This window comes from Macaca nemestrina, chromosome 1 (genome assembly GCF_043159975.1).
Source record: "Macaca nemestrina isolate mMacNem1 chromosome 1, mMacNem.hap1, whole genome shotgun sequence".
In the NCBI taxonomy this organism is placed as follows: Eukaryota; Metazoa; Chordata; class Mammalia; order Primates; family Cercopithecidae; genus Macaca; species Macaca nemestrina.
In genome coordinates this window covers 80,545,024-80,560,467 of record NC_092125.1, presented here as the reverse complement: position 1 = coordinate 80,560,467, position 15,444 = coordinate 80,545,024, and the positions used below count along the sequence as shown (strand labels likewise).

At 39.0% G+C, this 15,444-nt stretch overlaps 1 long non-coding RNA gene across 4 annotated transcripts in view; it reads left to right on the top strand.

The window, feature by feature from the left end:
* The first annotated feature begins 416 nt into the window (after window positions 1–416).
* LOC139358989 (uncharacterized) overlaps window positions 417–15,444 on the top strand; it is a 226,661-nt gene continuing 211,633 nt past the window's right edge. For 3 of the 4 annotated variants that reach the window (XR_011614510.1, XR_011614501.1, XR_011614499.1), the window contains exons 1-2: window positions 417–667; window positions 2,084–2,281. This is a non-coding gene — a long non-coding RNA (uncharacterized lncRNA). Of the gene's footprint in view, window positions 668–2,083; window positions 2,282–14,870; window positions 15,148–15,444 lie in introns of all 4 variants that reach the window. The other variant, XR_011614498.1, reaches the window with a different exon arrangement.

Below are 15,444 nucleotides of genomic sequence, written 5' to 3'. Positions count from 1 at the left end.
ACTTTCTTGGAGACAGACCCACTGTCCCTGCAGTCAAATCAGAAAGTGAAGGACATCACGCCTGTAATCCCAGCACTTTGGGAGGCCTTGGTAGGCAGATCATGAGGTCGGGAGATGGAGACCATCTTGGCTGGCGTGGTGAAACCCCATCTCTACTAAAAAAATACAAAACATTAGCTGGGAGTGGTGGCGGGCACCTGTAGTCCCAGCTACTTGGGAAGCTGAGGCAGGAGAATGGCGTGAACCTGGGAGGCGGAGCTTGCAGTGAGCTGAGATCACGCCACTGCACTCCAGCCTGAGTGACAGAGAGAGACTCAGTCTCAAAAAAAAAAAGAAAGTGAAGGACATGTATGAATGTGAAGCCCTCAGGGTTCACCACCTAATGGACTCTGCTGCCTTGGCCTGGAGAACTTGCGTTCTAGAGAGCAGAATTTTCAACATTTTCAGGAAGGAAGTCATTTGATTGAGGAAGGATACAGGGCACAGTGACATTTGGCAAGGGAAAGGCTAATTTAGGATTTGGTTGGCAAGGTGAGAAGTTTCTTCTGAAGAGGAGTTCTCTGAAGAAGAAACTGCTGTTTCTGAAGAACTTCTTCAGAAAGTTCTTCTGAAGAAGACCCTGGCCCCATGTTGAGCCTCTCCTGGGTCCGCTGTATAACTGGATTAGGTAGGTATTTATATTTACCTCCTTATCTCTTATTTAATAGGTGCCTCATTTAAGTCCTCAAATGCTTGTTCACAGTTTCCATCATTTCTTGAATTTAATTCAATGACAGCATTGCAAACCCTTTCAGCAGGAAATGGCTATAATATGTTTTGCAGACATCGGAAATACCCCGAAGAGAAAGTTAATGGGAGAGAACATAATAAGCCTTTTTACGAAGAATAAAATGTGGGATATATTTTATCTTAACAGTTTTCAACAAAGCCCCTGGAGGTTGTTTTCATGTGGGTAGAAGTTTTTCATTAAAGTAGAAGTCTTTTTTTTTTTTTTTTTTAATTTGAAACTTTTTTTGTCTTAAGTATTTCTATCCCCTAAGAAAATCTCAGGACAAGCGCCCTCATCTCCAGAGGTCTCCCAATTATATTGGTTAATATAGATTGTAGACACATCAGAACAAGCATTACAAAAGGCTTCTTTTTCTTTTCCATAAGAATTTTCTTTTGGGGAAGAGGTTCTTTTAGGTAAAATTGTCTTCTTAATAAGACACAGAAAGGTGCAAAAATCATGTTAAGTGATCTTGGGGATTCCTTTCTCTCGTTACGGGTGATACAAATCAGAATCTGATTCATGGGGTGGTGTGTGTGTGTGTTAGATGTGTTCACCAGCATAAATCAGACCACAGTGGAAGCTCAGCATAATTGTCAACACTAAGGTGCACTTATTGGGGGGAGGGTGTGGACACTGTTCTCACAAAGTCCTTAAGCCCCACTTTACAGTCAAAGCAGCATCCATAAATTCTCTCACCATTTCTCTTATAGTATCTTTAATTCTTTCACTTTTGATTCAAATGGCACACAATTCAAGTTTACTTATTAACTTTTGGTCTTAAAAATTATTCTCAGTTGATGCCATCAAGTAAAAATTCTTGAATATGAGAACTTAAACATGTCTGGTATGTAAAATCCAACAACGAGGCTGCTTATTCTTTACAGTCCCTTGATTATAAATAATTGTAATTAGTTTGGAGACAGAGGACTCTGGGGTCAAATCTCTCATTAACTGGGATGTTAGGAAATCTCTTTAGGTTTTTCTTTTTTTACAGGTTGATTTTGAGCATTTCTTAATATCATGTTTTAAGAAAAGTGGAAGACAAATTTGAGGAAAAAATTGCTGAGCCAATTTCAAACAGCAAGAATGATCTGTATCAATTAGGCACTGAGCCTGAATTTGCATTCCATGCAGTGCACACTAACCTCTTGCATATATGGTATTTTGTATTTGGGGTAGACATGAGTTGACTGGCTTAGGGTAAAGTTCCAAGCAGCTTTATCACAAATAAGAATTAAAATATCAATTTATACTTAGTGTGATTTGACTTCGTGTCCCCACCCAAATCTTACCTTGAATTGTAATCCCCAGGTGTTGAAGGAAGAACCTGGTGGGAGATGATTGGATCACAGGGGCAGTTTCCTCTATGCTGTTGTGGTGATAGTGAGTGAGTTCTCATGAGATCTGATGGTTTCGTAAGCATTTGGCAAGTTCTTCCTTCACTCACCTAGCTCTCCTGACTCCTTGTGAAAGAAGACACCTGCTTCCCCTCCCGCTTCTGCCAATATTGTAAGTTTCCTGAGGTTTCTCCAGCCATGCGGAATTGTGAGTCAATTAAACCTCTTTCCTTTATAAATTACCCAGTCTTGGGTACTTCCTTATAGCAGTGTGAGAGTGGACTAATACAATACTCAAGACAAAAAATAACTATTTGAGGTGAGGGATATGTTAGTTAATTTAATCAATCCGTACATACATCATAACATCACTTTGTACCCCATAAATATATACAATGATATTTTGTCAATTTATAATAAAATACAAAAAGCTCCAAGTCAATTACATTCTCCACTATATAATCATAGATACAGAAAGCAACACCCGCCACAACCTGAAGTCAAAAGAAAAATTTACTAAGATTACACCACAGAGCACCGTATCACTCTATCGCATGCATGCAGTTGAAAGTGGATTCTTCTCCTATTGGCTCCTCTATTAAGACTGTGTGTGTATCAGTGCCCGTGAGCTTGGTATTAACTAACTGGTCTGACTGTCCATCTTGTGGTTTGAACTCTGAGAATTATTACAAACCCTAGAAGAGGTAGTCTCTCTATTTGCTTATGAATGCTTAGGTAGTACAGAGCCCTGCCCTAATGATGGGGCAATGTCTTGATATTTTGGTCTTTAGCTCCACATAAAGGGTAACAGTTTATAGTGACCCATAGCAAAGCTATTTTATTTCATTTTTTAAATTGAATTTCAATAGCTCTAAGGGTACAAGTGGTTTTTGGTTACATGGATGAATTGCATAGTGGTGGAGTCGTGGCTTTTAGTGTAATCTGTCACCCGAATAGTATATATTGTACCCAATAGGTAGTTTTTCATCCCTCATCCCCCTTTCCCCCTTCTGAGCCTCCAGTGTTCATTATGCAATCCTGTATGCCCCTGTATAGCCATAGATTAGCTTCCTTTTACAAGTGAGAACACACAGTATTTGGTTTTCCCTTCCTGAGTTACTTAACTTAGGATAATAGCCTCCAGTTTTATCTAAGTTGCTGTAAAAGATATTATTTCATTATTTTTTAGTGGCTGAGTTTTGTATGGGCAAAATAAATTATGACTAAGACCCCAAAAGCATAGCAAAAGAAATAACCAGTAGAGTGTACAGACAATTTACAGAATGGGAACAAATACTCACAATCTTTACATCTGACAAAGGACTAATATTAAGAACCTACAAGGAATTCAAACAAATCAGCAAAAAATAAAAAACCCAAATAATCCCGTTAAAAAATGGGCAAACAATATGAATAGTTATGCTGAAGTGTGACAGAAGCCCCTGAAGGGCCATCTTTAGTTCTTATGCAGTCACTGTAAGAACTTCGCTCCAATGCAGTATGTCCCACCAAAAATGAAGAGAATGGAGCTCCTGAGATGTCCCTTGAGGAGCCCCATGAGAATCTGGAAGCAAAGGCTAGGAAGAGTGGTTCTGGCTGGTGTGACAAGACCACTCCCAGGGAAGCAGCTGGGAAAATCACAGAGACGCTAGTTTAGCTGCAGGGCTGTACCTCAGGGAGTGACTCCATGTAATGGCCAAGAACCATTATGTGCCACCCTGATCACCAAAGTAAAAAGAACAAAAATCAAAAAACTATTCAAAAACTTCTCTCTCCTCTCTTTAAACTTGAGCCATGGCTATACTGAACTATTTTGGCAGGAAGAGGGGTAGCCAAGAAGGAAACAGGAGAAAATACATACTTAAATCACTATGGATTTTTTTTAGTTTTTAAGTTTTGTGGGTACATATGGGATACATGAGATGTTCTGATACAGGCATGCAATATGAAATAATCTCATTATGAATTTTGAGCTGTGAATGGTAGAATCCCAAACTTCATCTCTAATTTGGTTTAAAAATACTGGAGGATTCCAATCAGTACACACACATGCACACCCACACAGACACACACGTACACGCACACACACATAAACACGCATATATCCAAAGTATAATCTATTTTTGTTTTTGATTTAATTTGTAGAGATTTTCTGCCTGGAATCAAATTTGCAAGTTCAGATTAAGCTTAGAATAAAAAAAATACATCCCTCAGTTTAGGAGATGAAGGAGTTATAGAAAAATATTTTCTGAAGAAGCGTTTTCATAAAATTAGAAATTACTTTTAGAATTCTATTAAAGTCGGGCTTGGAGAGTTCATCTCTCACTATATAGCCTTGTGTTGTAAGGCAGATCAGTGGCTGGGGTGCCTGTTGTGGGTGTATGTTCAGGAGTGATTGAAGCCAAATCTGTGGCTGTGTCAGTAAATGACTTGAAAACTGAATGTGATACTTGAGTAGGTGTTTTTCTAGTTTATAATTTAGTCTGTCTTTTTTACCTTCATAATATTTTATTCAACAAATTGCTAAGCTCTGATCACACTTGGAGATGTGACTACAGATCAGTTTAATGAAAGTCTCAAGGAAAGAATGAGGGTTACTTCAAAAATTAAAAATTTTGTCTTAGATGGGCGGTTAGGTCAGATGGACTTACAGAGGCTTAAACTGCCCTGTGATCATACCACCCCCTCAAAATGGGAAACAATTTTTATTTCTCATTCAATTTGTACTCTCTGTTCTTTGCCCACCTCCAAAAGCAGAATAACCAACCTCCTATTGAATTGTTTGTTTGTAACTGCTTTGACCCAGTTAGTCAAATCATAGAACTGTTCAAAGTTTCAGAATTGAACATTGAAGTATTGACTTTTCTGTTCACATATTTAGAATTTTACGTCCCAAAATGGTAGGGAAGACTTACCCTATAGTAATTTATTTGTGTTAGTGTTAAACATGAAACGTTGTAACTGACCCTTTTTTTTTGTTTGTTTTTTTTTTTTTTTTTTTGAGATGGAGTATTACTCTGACATCTAGGCTGGGGTGCAGTGGAGAAATCTTGGCTCACTGCAACCTCTGCCTGCTGGGTTCAAGAGATTCTCCTTCCTCAGCCTCCCAAGTAGCTTGGACTACAGGCATCTGCCATCACATCTGGCTAATATTTGTATTTTTAGTAGAGATGGGGTTTCACCACGTTGGTCAGGCTGGTCTTGAACTCCTGACCTCAAATGTTGCACTCGCCATGGCCTCCTAAAGTGCTTGGATTACAGGCATGAGCCACCATGCCGGGCCTGTGTAACTGACTCTTAAAGTATTAAATAAATATTATAGAAGTAAAAAAGAACTCACACAAAAAGGGCTTAATTTGAGGGAGGCTTATTTCTGTTTACAGTGTATTTAGCACCTTCCTTCCCTCTCCTTCTCCAAAAAAAAAAAAAAAAAAAAAAAAAAAGAAAATGCAGTTTGAAATTCACTGAAACAGAGCCAGAAAGTCTTGAGATTTTTGAGTTAAGGTAAGAAAGATGGTTGGATAAAATTAATGCATAATTTCTCAGTGAATAAAGTTGTAGCTCTCATATATTAAGTAGGTAAGTTTACACACTGATATGTAGAAAATGGCTAAAATATTTAAAAAGCATGTTTTACTGGCCGGGCGCGGTGGCTCACGCCTGTAATCCCAGGGCTTTGAGAGGCCGAGGCGGCGGATCACGAGGTCAGGGGATCGCGACCATCCTGGCTAACACGATGAAACCCCGTGTCTACTAAAAAAATACAAAAAAATTCACCGGGCATGGTGGCAGGTGCCTGTAGTCCCAGCTACTCGGGAGGCTGAGGCAGGAGAATGGCGTGAACCCAGGTGGCAGAGCTTGCGGTAAGCAGAGATCGAGCCACTGCACTCCAGCCTGGGCTACTGAGCGAGACTCTGTCTCAAAAAAAAAAAAAAAAAAAAAAAAAAAAGAGGCACGTTTTACTAATCTGTTTTAAGTTACACCATGTTCAGAGTTCCATGTAAGGTAGGGTTTTATTTTTCTTTTTAGGGTAGTTGGTATAATAATAGTAAGAACTGTCCCATATGTTAGTGAATTACATATGTGCATCTTGAAACTAAAAATTGTGAACACTGGAAAGCACCATTGTGACACAGAGTAAGCATCTTAGTAATATATAAAAATTTATGTAAATGAAAGTTAAAATTATATTACTGTGAAACTCATCTTCCAACTCCAAGTTAAGCTTTAGAAATATGTATTAGTGAGTAACTGTTAAGAGCTTTGAATATACTACACATTCCTGTACAAGCCAGAATTATTTCTTTGTGACTTATTATTCAACTTGGCAATTGCTTTTGATTTGCTGGGTTTTGCAACATGGTAGAATATATTTACTCTATTTGAAACTATTCATTCCTATGAACTGTTTTTTAAAATTGTCTACTATATGTAACATACAATAAAACTACCTGTGCTGAAACTTGGGGAAAATTTAGGTCCTTTTAAAAAAAGTATTAGTAATCATTGACTACATTTATGATAAAAGCACTTGCTTGGTTTACTTAGATAACACAGTTGGTAGAAATGGTAAATACATAAAGTATTAACACCTTGTGAATGCATTGGATTTAATTAAATAAACATTTTGTAATAATCACTTGGTAAGAATTATAAACTTAATTTTTGCACTAAACTAAAATGAAACATTACTTTTTTTTAATGTGTCACAGATGTAGGCTTGCATTATTTGTAGGTTTGTGTGAGCTAGTCCATCAATTTCTAAAAATCTAAGGTTTCTAATTAAAACACAAGGAAAGAGTCTTCTTTTTGAAGGAAGTAACTGTAGTTTTGCCTTTTTTTTTTTTTTTACAATAGCCACACAAGAAAATAAAATACTTAGAAATAAATTTAATCAAGGAGTTGGAAGATCTCTACAAGGAGAACTACAAAACACTTATGAAAGAAAGTATAGATGATACAAACAAATGAAAAAACATCCCATGATTATGAATTGAAAGAATCAATGTCATCAAAATGACCCTGTTGCCCAAAGCAATCTACAGATTCAACCCAGTTCCTATCAAATTAACAACATCATTTTCAACAGAATTAGGAAAAAAAGCCCTAAAGTTTATATGGAACACAAAAAATGAAGCTCTAATAATCAAAACAATTCTGTAGGAATCACATTACCTAGGTTCAAATTATACCACAAGTCTATGATAACTAAAACAGCATGGCACTGGTACCAAAGTAGACATATAGATTAATGAAACAGAATACAGAACCCCGAAGTAAGCCACATGACTACAATCAACTAATCTGCAACTAAATTGACAAAAATAAACAACTAGAAAAGGACACTGTATTTAATAAATGGTGCTGGAAAAATTGGCAGACCATATGCAGAAGAGTTAAACTGGACCCCCTGCCTCTCGTCATATACAAAAATTAACTCAAGATAGATTAAGGACTTAAAGGTAAGACCTGAAACTATAAAAATCCTAGGAAAAGCTTTTCTGGACATTGGCGTATGCAAAGAATTTATGACAAAGACCCCCAAAACAAAACAAAAAATAGACAAAAAAGCTCTGCACAGCAAAATAAATAATCAACAGAGTAAACAGACAACCTAAAGAATGGGAGAAAATATTTGCAAATTATGCTTTCAACAAAGGATTAATAATCACCATCTACAAGAAACTCAAATAACTCAACAAAAAACAACAAAAAGCCCTATTATAAACCAGGCAAATAACATGAACAGACATTTCTCAGAAGAAATACAAGAAGCCAACAAACCTATGAAAAATTCTCAACATCACTAATCATCAAAGAAATGCAAATTAAAACCATAAAGAGGTATCATTTTATATCAGTTAGAATGGTTATTATTAAAAAGTCAAAAGACTGGGCATGGTGGCTCACACCTGTAATCCCAGCACTTTGGGAGGCCAAGGTGGGTGGATCACCAGGTCAGGAGATCAAGACCATCCTGGCTAACACGGTGAAACCCTCTCTCTACTAAAAATACAAAAAATTAGCTGGGTGTGGTGGTGGGCGCCTGTAGTCCCAGCTACTCAGGAGGCTGAGGCGGGAGAATGGCATGAACCCGGGAGGTGGAGCTTGCAGTGAGCCGAGATCGCGCCACTGCACTCCAGCCTGGGTGACAGAGAGAGACTCCGTTTCAAAAAAAAAAAAGAAATACAAAAAGTCAAAACACAACAAGTGTTGAAATGGATGTGGAGGAAAGGGAACACTGTTGGTGGCAATGTAAATTAGTTCAACTTCTGTAGAAAACAGTATAGAGATTTCTCAAAGAGCTGAAAGTAGAACTAACATTCAATCCAGCGATTCCACTACTAGGTGTATACCCAAAGAAAAGTAAATCATTATATAAACAAGACATTTGCACTTGCATGTTTATTGCAGCACAATTCACAAGAGCAAATTCATGGAACCAACCTAAGTGTCCGTCAGTGGTTGACTGGATAAAGAAAATACTATGCAGCCACAAGAAAGAATATTTTTTGCAGCAACATGGATGGAACTGGAGGCCATTATACTAAGTGAAATAACACAGAAACAGAAAACCAAATACTGCATGTTCTTGCGTATAAGTGGGAGCTAAACAATAGGTACACGTGGCCATAAAGATGAAAATAATAGACACTGGAGACTTCAAAAGGTGGTAGAGGGCTCCACAAAATGACCTACTAGGCACAGTGTTCACTATTTGGGTGGTGGGTAAACTAGAATACCAATCCTGATCATTACACAGTGTACTCATGTAACAAACATGCACATGTACCCCAGAGTCTAAAATAAAATAAAATAAATTAAAAAAAATAAATCCATATTAAAAGGAGATGACAGAGCCAAAATAAAAGAACTATGGGTTGACAGGACAACTGGATTAAAATTAGCATCAGTTTCATTGAAAAGGGCTAATTTGAAGACAAATCTTTTGACTCCAGCTCTTTAGAGGATCTAAAGTGGCCTTGATGGACAGGGGAAAAAATCACAACATGGAATTCCTTGAATACAAATTTATTGACTTTAAATAATTTTGTCTAATGTTACGTATACACAATTAAAAAAAAACACCTCTTTACCCTGTTAAAAATATGTAGAAAATTAAAAATTTTTAAAAATAAAATAAAAATAAAAAAGAGGCATCAAACCATGGGACCACAGGGACCAAGAGGTAAGCTATAAAAAGTCCACTTCTACACTGAAGCATCCCCTACAGGATCCTGTCCAGAGACACAGAAGGAGATAATGCTGCTGCTCAGTGCTTTTTGTCATTTTATGCTCTCTCCTACCTGCCCAAGTCCTAGTCCAACCTGCTTTGTCACCCACTGCCTGCCTATGGTACTTTCTTCTCTGGTCTTCACTGTTCTCCATGGTCAAATGGACATATCTCTAATCACACATATTCATTGTATGGAATGTGTGCAGTGATGGAAATAATATGAAAGGGCTATGAACACGGTAGTAGGGAAAGGAAGCTGGGGCACTGTTTTTTTCCCATTTTCCCAATTCCTGCATCAGAACCACTCTCCTATGCCCCAACTCCCTAACTCTATCTTAGCCCTTTGATCCATCTTTGCTTACAGTGGGGCAAAACTACACGGTGTTCCAAGAACAGGGACTAATATTACAGCCCCATTCCTTCTCTCTTCTATTTTCCGTGATCACCCTTAAACCTAGAAACCGGGACCATTTCCCTGGTTGGTAGGTCCTCCTCACTAGACCAAAAGGGAGAGGAATATATGTTTCGCAGTGGGCATTCAGTCAGGGAATATTCCGAGGACTGGGTGTGAGATACAAGTTGGAGTTGGTCTGAGCATCTTCCAGTTACTGATTTTGACTCATTTGAACAAGTGAGTAAGTGGGGCTGTCATTTGAAAAAATGACAAGAAAGCTACCTTGAATTTCTCCCTCTCAACCCCAGCCTTCACCTTTTTCTGCTTCTTTGTGCTCTTGTCCTCCAGCCCTCTTTTCTCCTGTTATTCCTCAATTTTCAGACCTGTATCTTACTCTCTTATTTCATCCAACTTTTTTGTTTTCTGCTCTGTTCCCTGTCTGACTGACATCATCCCTGCCCACTACACTACCTTAAGGATCCCTCTACCCAGCTCTTCTGTTAGTTTTAAGTCATGCATTTGACACTGCCATGTTTATCAGTGTTCCAATTTCCGTTATACCTCTCCCCCTGCTGCTCCTCCTAGCCCTTGTTTCTAGATCATTGTACTCTAGTCTCCACTCCTAATCCAGCCACTTACAACCAGACTTTATGATTCCCAAATCTCATCCTGGAGAGTTGGTTTCCTTCCTATTGGGACAGTTCTTGGGTAGTTCAGAATTACCAGGACTGCGGATTCCCAGCAGCCTGACCTGGTGTACATAGGGAACGCAAGACGATGGCATGCTAGTATTCAGCCTCATCTATTCCTTTCCCCTCCTGCCTGATCAGCCAGCCTGTATGAGACTCTACATTTGTAAATGGTTTCTCCATGGAACTTGGTCTGTAACCACAGGGCAATCTCCAGGACCAGTGACATAGAAGGTAGAGGAGAATAAGGAGTGAAAAGCATCTAACCTATTCTTGAGGAGGGAAATGAGTGGCTAAAGTGAGGTCCAATCATAGGTTCATTACCTCCCGAGTCTGCCCCTTGACAATGAGCCCTTTCCTGGTGGTATCCAGAGGTGGTTCTAGTAACCAGGCTGGGTCCTGAGAAGTGAGGGCAGGGAAGTACTACAGGGGCACTGTTGCTTGGAGACAGTATGTGACTCTGTTGCCCGAAGACAGCAGAAGGCTGGGGACAAGGACATCAGAGACGGGGGGCTGAGAGACCACCAGAATGGACTAAGCAGCACTAAGACCATGGCAGGACACCCAAGGGAGAACGTGATCACAGATGAGGTCCATCAGAACCAAATCTTGTGGCAACTGTTCTCAAAGGACTATAAACCCAGAAGGTCTACATACAGTATCATGTGAATCCCCTTCGCAGGGTTTACATGATCATTAGGAAGCCCCTATCTTAGCATGATATAACCTGGAGGAATCTGCAGATGCCATGTTTCTGAATCTCATTTGCCATGCTGCCAGAGACCAAGGAAGAAATACCCAGAGACACAGACTGAAAATCAGGAAACTGGATGGACTCAGAGCCATTGCAGCCTGGCCTTCTCATCTGTTCACACAACTCCAGTCTAGGGCATGTGTCTCTGATGCAGTGAGTCTGGGTTTTATTGGTAAGGAGAGGAGTGAATAGGCTAATCATTCACAATAGCTTCTCTTCAGATGTGGGGGTTAGCCTTGGAGAGAGGAGACTGGGAGAAAGAAGCTTTCATCAGAGGCCTCCACTTCTTACTTTCACGAGGAAGGACTGAGTCCAAAGGGGAGAGAGTAAAGACTTGGCTCACGGGTGCAAAGCGTGCATGTGGAAATGTTGCACCTTTGAACCTCCAGGACATCTTGTGACAGACAGGCTTAACATGACAGGAAGGACAAGTGTGGCTGGCCTAGCCAGGCCTGCCCTGCTTGGACCCTCCTAGGCTTTGCAGAGAACAGATTGCATATGGCTCCAGATCAGTGATGCCTCTGGAATTTCAGAGGGTTAACCGAGAGTGCCATGGCCACAGGCGGAACCATCCCAGGGTCTACAATATCACCATTCTGTACAAGGCTAAAATGTGGAGCCTTGGGGAAGATAATTGCCTCAAGTAGCATCCCAGCAGTGGAGTGGGCCTCTGGATTTAATGCCCTAAATGTTCACTGTCCAGGGAAATAAATTACTTAAAAAATAAAATTGTTGATTTGTTACAACGCAAATTCTTTACTTATTAAAGTTCAAAATAAATTAGTGCTTTTACTTCTTCCTGAACAATTCAAAGCCCTGAGAACATTTTAGTTCCATTTGTCTTCCTCCAAATGTATAAGTGATTTGTTTTCGTGTATTTTAAATTCTCACTATCTTTAAAGCCCCACAGACTTTATTATAACTGCCTATACAATCAGCATTGATTTGGATAAACACATATAATTTCCCTTTTCTTGACATTTATTCTTTCCTACATCTCCATGCTTCTATCTAGGAATATTTTCCTTTTTCCGGAAGAACTCTTTTTATATTGCCTTTAGTACAGGTCCACCGGTAATTAATTCTCTCAGTCTTTATTTCAGAATGTCTTTAGCCTTTTGGGGGGGATATTTTTGATAAATACAAAATTTCAGTTTGGCATTTACTCTTTTCCCACACTTTGAAGATGTCCCTATATTATTTTCTGGTTCCATATTTTCCATGAAGAAGTCAGCAATAAATCTTGGTGCTCTTATGAAAGCAAGGTGTCTGCTCCCTGGCTTCTTATACATTTTTACTGTCATTTTTTTTCCCAATAATTTTACTATAATGGGCTTGGATGTGGTTTCCTTTGTTTTTATCATGCTTGGTGTTCATTGTGATTATTGAATATATGGTTTGAGGTCTTTTGTAAGTTTTGGAAAATTCTTAACTCTTAACCTCCAAATATTACTTTACTGCGTTCTTTCCTCTCTGACATTATAATTATTCATATATTAGATTTTCCTTCAGTATCCCATATAGCTGTTTCTCTTTTATCTATATTTTCTCTCTTTTTCTCTCTCTACATGCATTAGTTTCGGTATTTTTATATTGTAGTCCTCTAATTCTTCAATTGTGTCTAAACTGCTATTTAAGCCCATAATTTCAGTTATTATATTTTTGGTTCTAGAATTATCATCTGACTTATTTTTTAGTTTTATATTCTATCCATTTTTTCTTGTCTTTTGAGTCTTTAATCATACTGTTTGAAAGTCTGTGTTTGCTATTACATTAATCTGTATCTCTGTGACTCTACTTTTTTTTTTCTGTTTCTCTTGATTTTTAGTCATATGGGTCTGTCTTCCAATGTTCCTGGTTATTTTTGATTCAGACAGTCATTATGTACAGAAAATTAGAGATAATTTTAGTCTTTTGATGCTATTATATTCCTGCAGAGGGGATTTACATTTGCTTCTGGCAGGCAGCTAGTCTAGGAGCATTCAGGTCACATTAATCCAATCAGGAATTGAGATGATTTAAAGCTGGGCTTCTGTGCCTGTAGCGGTTCCTGTGTTACACTGCCTATCTCTCTCCCTTCTTGACAAAGGATGAGCCCAAGTTTATTTCCCAGGTTGCCAGAAATGAGGCTTGCACTCAGCCCTAAGCTGTCAGTCCTCTACAGATACTGTCCATAGCTAAAGAGAAGCATTTTGGCCTAGGTCATACTCTCTTCCCAAAGGCAGTCTGCATGCAATGACTGGTTAATGTAGGGGTATAAAGTCTTGGCTCCCTTCTCCCAACTAGGGAGAATGCTGAAGGGCTGCTTCAGCTTCAAAGCTTCCTGAGGGATTGGCTGAGTCTTTTCTTGAGACTGTATCATAGCTCAACTTCTTCCTATGCCCACATTTGCTTCTTTCCCTTCCCTCATAGGTGATGATCCAAGGAAACTTCTGATTAAATTTCCTGAATGATAATATCTACCACTAAGCCTTTTACTTTTTTTTTTTTTTTTTTGAGACAGAGTCTCTCTGTCACCCAGGCTAGAGTGCAGTGGCACAATCTCAGCTCACTGCAAACTCCACCCCCGGGTTCAAACTATTCTCTTGCCTCAACCTCCTGAGTAGCTGGGATTACAGGCACCCATCACCACGCCTGGCTAATTTTTGTATTTTTAGTAGAGGTGGGGGTTTCATCATGTTGGACAGGCTGGTCTCGAACTCCTGACCTTGTGATTCGCATGCTTTGGCCTCCGAAAGTGCTGGGATTACAGGCATAGGCCACCGTGCCTGGCCCCTTTTAATGTTTTTGGTCCATCATTTTTTTTCCTTGGGTGTGAGCCTTTGAGTCCAACCCTAATCTTTCGAGGTTTGCTAGGGTTCTTCTTCATTGGCAGACCATGAACTCTACCATTTGTCATCATAGGGTCTTTGGTGAGATTTTCTAGGTTTCTCAATCACACTTTCATAATTGGTAAACACCTAAGAGGAAAAGTGGCTCCAAATGCTGGGCTTATGTCTTTTGTCTTCTTGTTTTTCCCAGATATTGGCTCTACAATTTCATATTGTGCTTATAGCTCTCTTGGGCTTTCAAAAAATTATTTTTCAAATTTTGTCTCTAGTTGTTTTTACCCAATCTGCTATTGTCAGAGTGGAACTTCTTACCCCTGTGATTTGAGTTAAAAATTATTAGAAAAGTTTAAAGTTAGAGGCAAATTAACTAAATTCCACAATTGTATGTATACATCTATATATGCCAGACATAGAGCTATATTCTTGGGCTAAAATTCATAGTTCATAATTTTAGCCCAAGAATATATTTTCTTACTGTCTTTCTTCCATCAAATAACTTATAATTTAAAAAGAATTTCTTTGATAGATACATCATTAAGGTATTATCATGACTGATAACGATGAAACATTCAGAATAAAGCTCTATTGACTGAGTTGCCTTTGGTTGCCTTTGGTAGGAAAGCAGAGAAGAGTTTATGTACTAAGTTGCCTTAGTAAGTAGATTTAGCCCCATAACTATGTCTTTCTGCTGAAAGTTAACAGAAGCTTGAGCTGTGGGGCCATGAGTACAAATGATCAGGGGAAGAGGGTGGCGCTGCTATGAGGAAGCTTCTTGTACAAAAGCAGAAATAATACATAACTAGGATCCTGAATCAACAATAATACTAGTCTGAAATAAGTATTTTCTGCTATTGAGCTTACAGGATTGCTGCAACGTGGAGTACTTGGGCAGGTAGTGTAGAGTGAGCAGAAGCAGAAGATGCCAAAACCAAGAAGTATTTTCTAAGAAGGCGCTAAAACTCAGCTGTGGACTACAGAGATCAGTGAGCTGCTGAGAAATACCAGCTGGATCAGACAAGCAATGATGATGCCTTGTAAGTCAAGTAGAAGAAAAGGCTGTGAATACTGAGAAGGAGAAGGAACTTTACACAGAGCAGCCTCTACTTCATTGTGCTTGAGATGACAAGGCTGAGGTAAACCCTGATTGTCGTACATTGAGACTGGAGTAGCACTTGTCAGAATCTAAGCAAAATGTGAGGGCAGGACAGGAAAAAGGTTAGGACAAAGTACAAACTTCTTTACTAGGTGTGGCTCAGGCTTCAAAAGTTGGTCTGACAGAGGGGAACAACAGACATTGGGGGTATATCAGAGCATGGAGAGTCGGAGGAGGGAAAGGATCAGGAAAAATAACTAATGGATATTAGCCTTAACAGCTGGGTGATGAAACAATCTGTACAAGAAACCCCCATGACATAAGTTTACCTCTAACA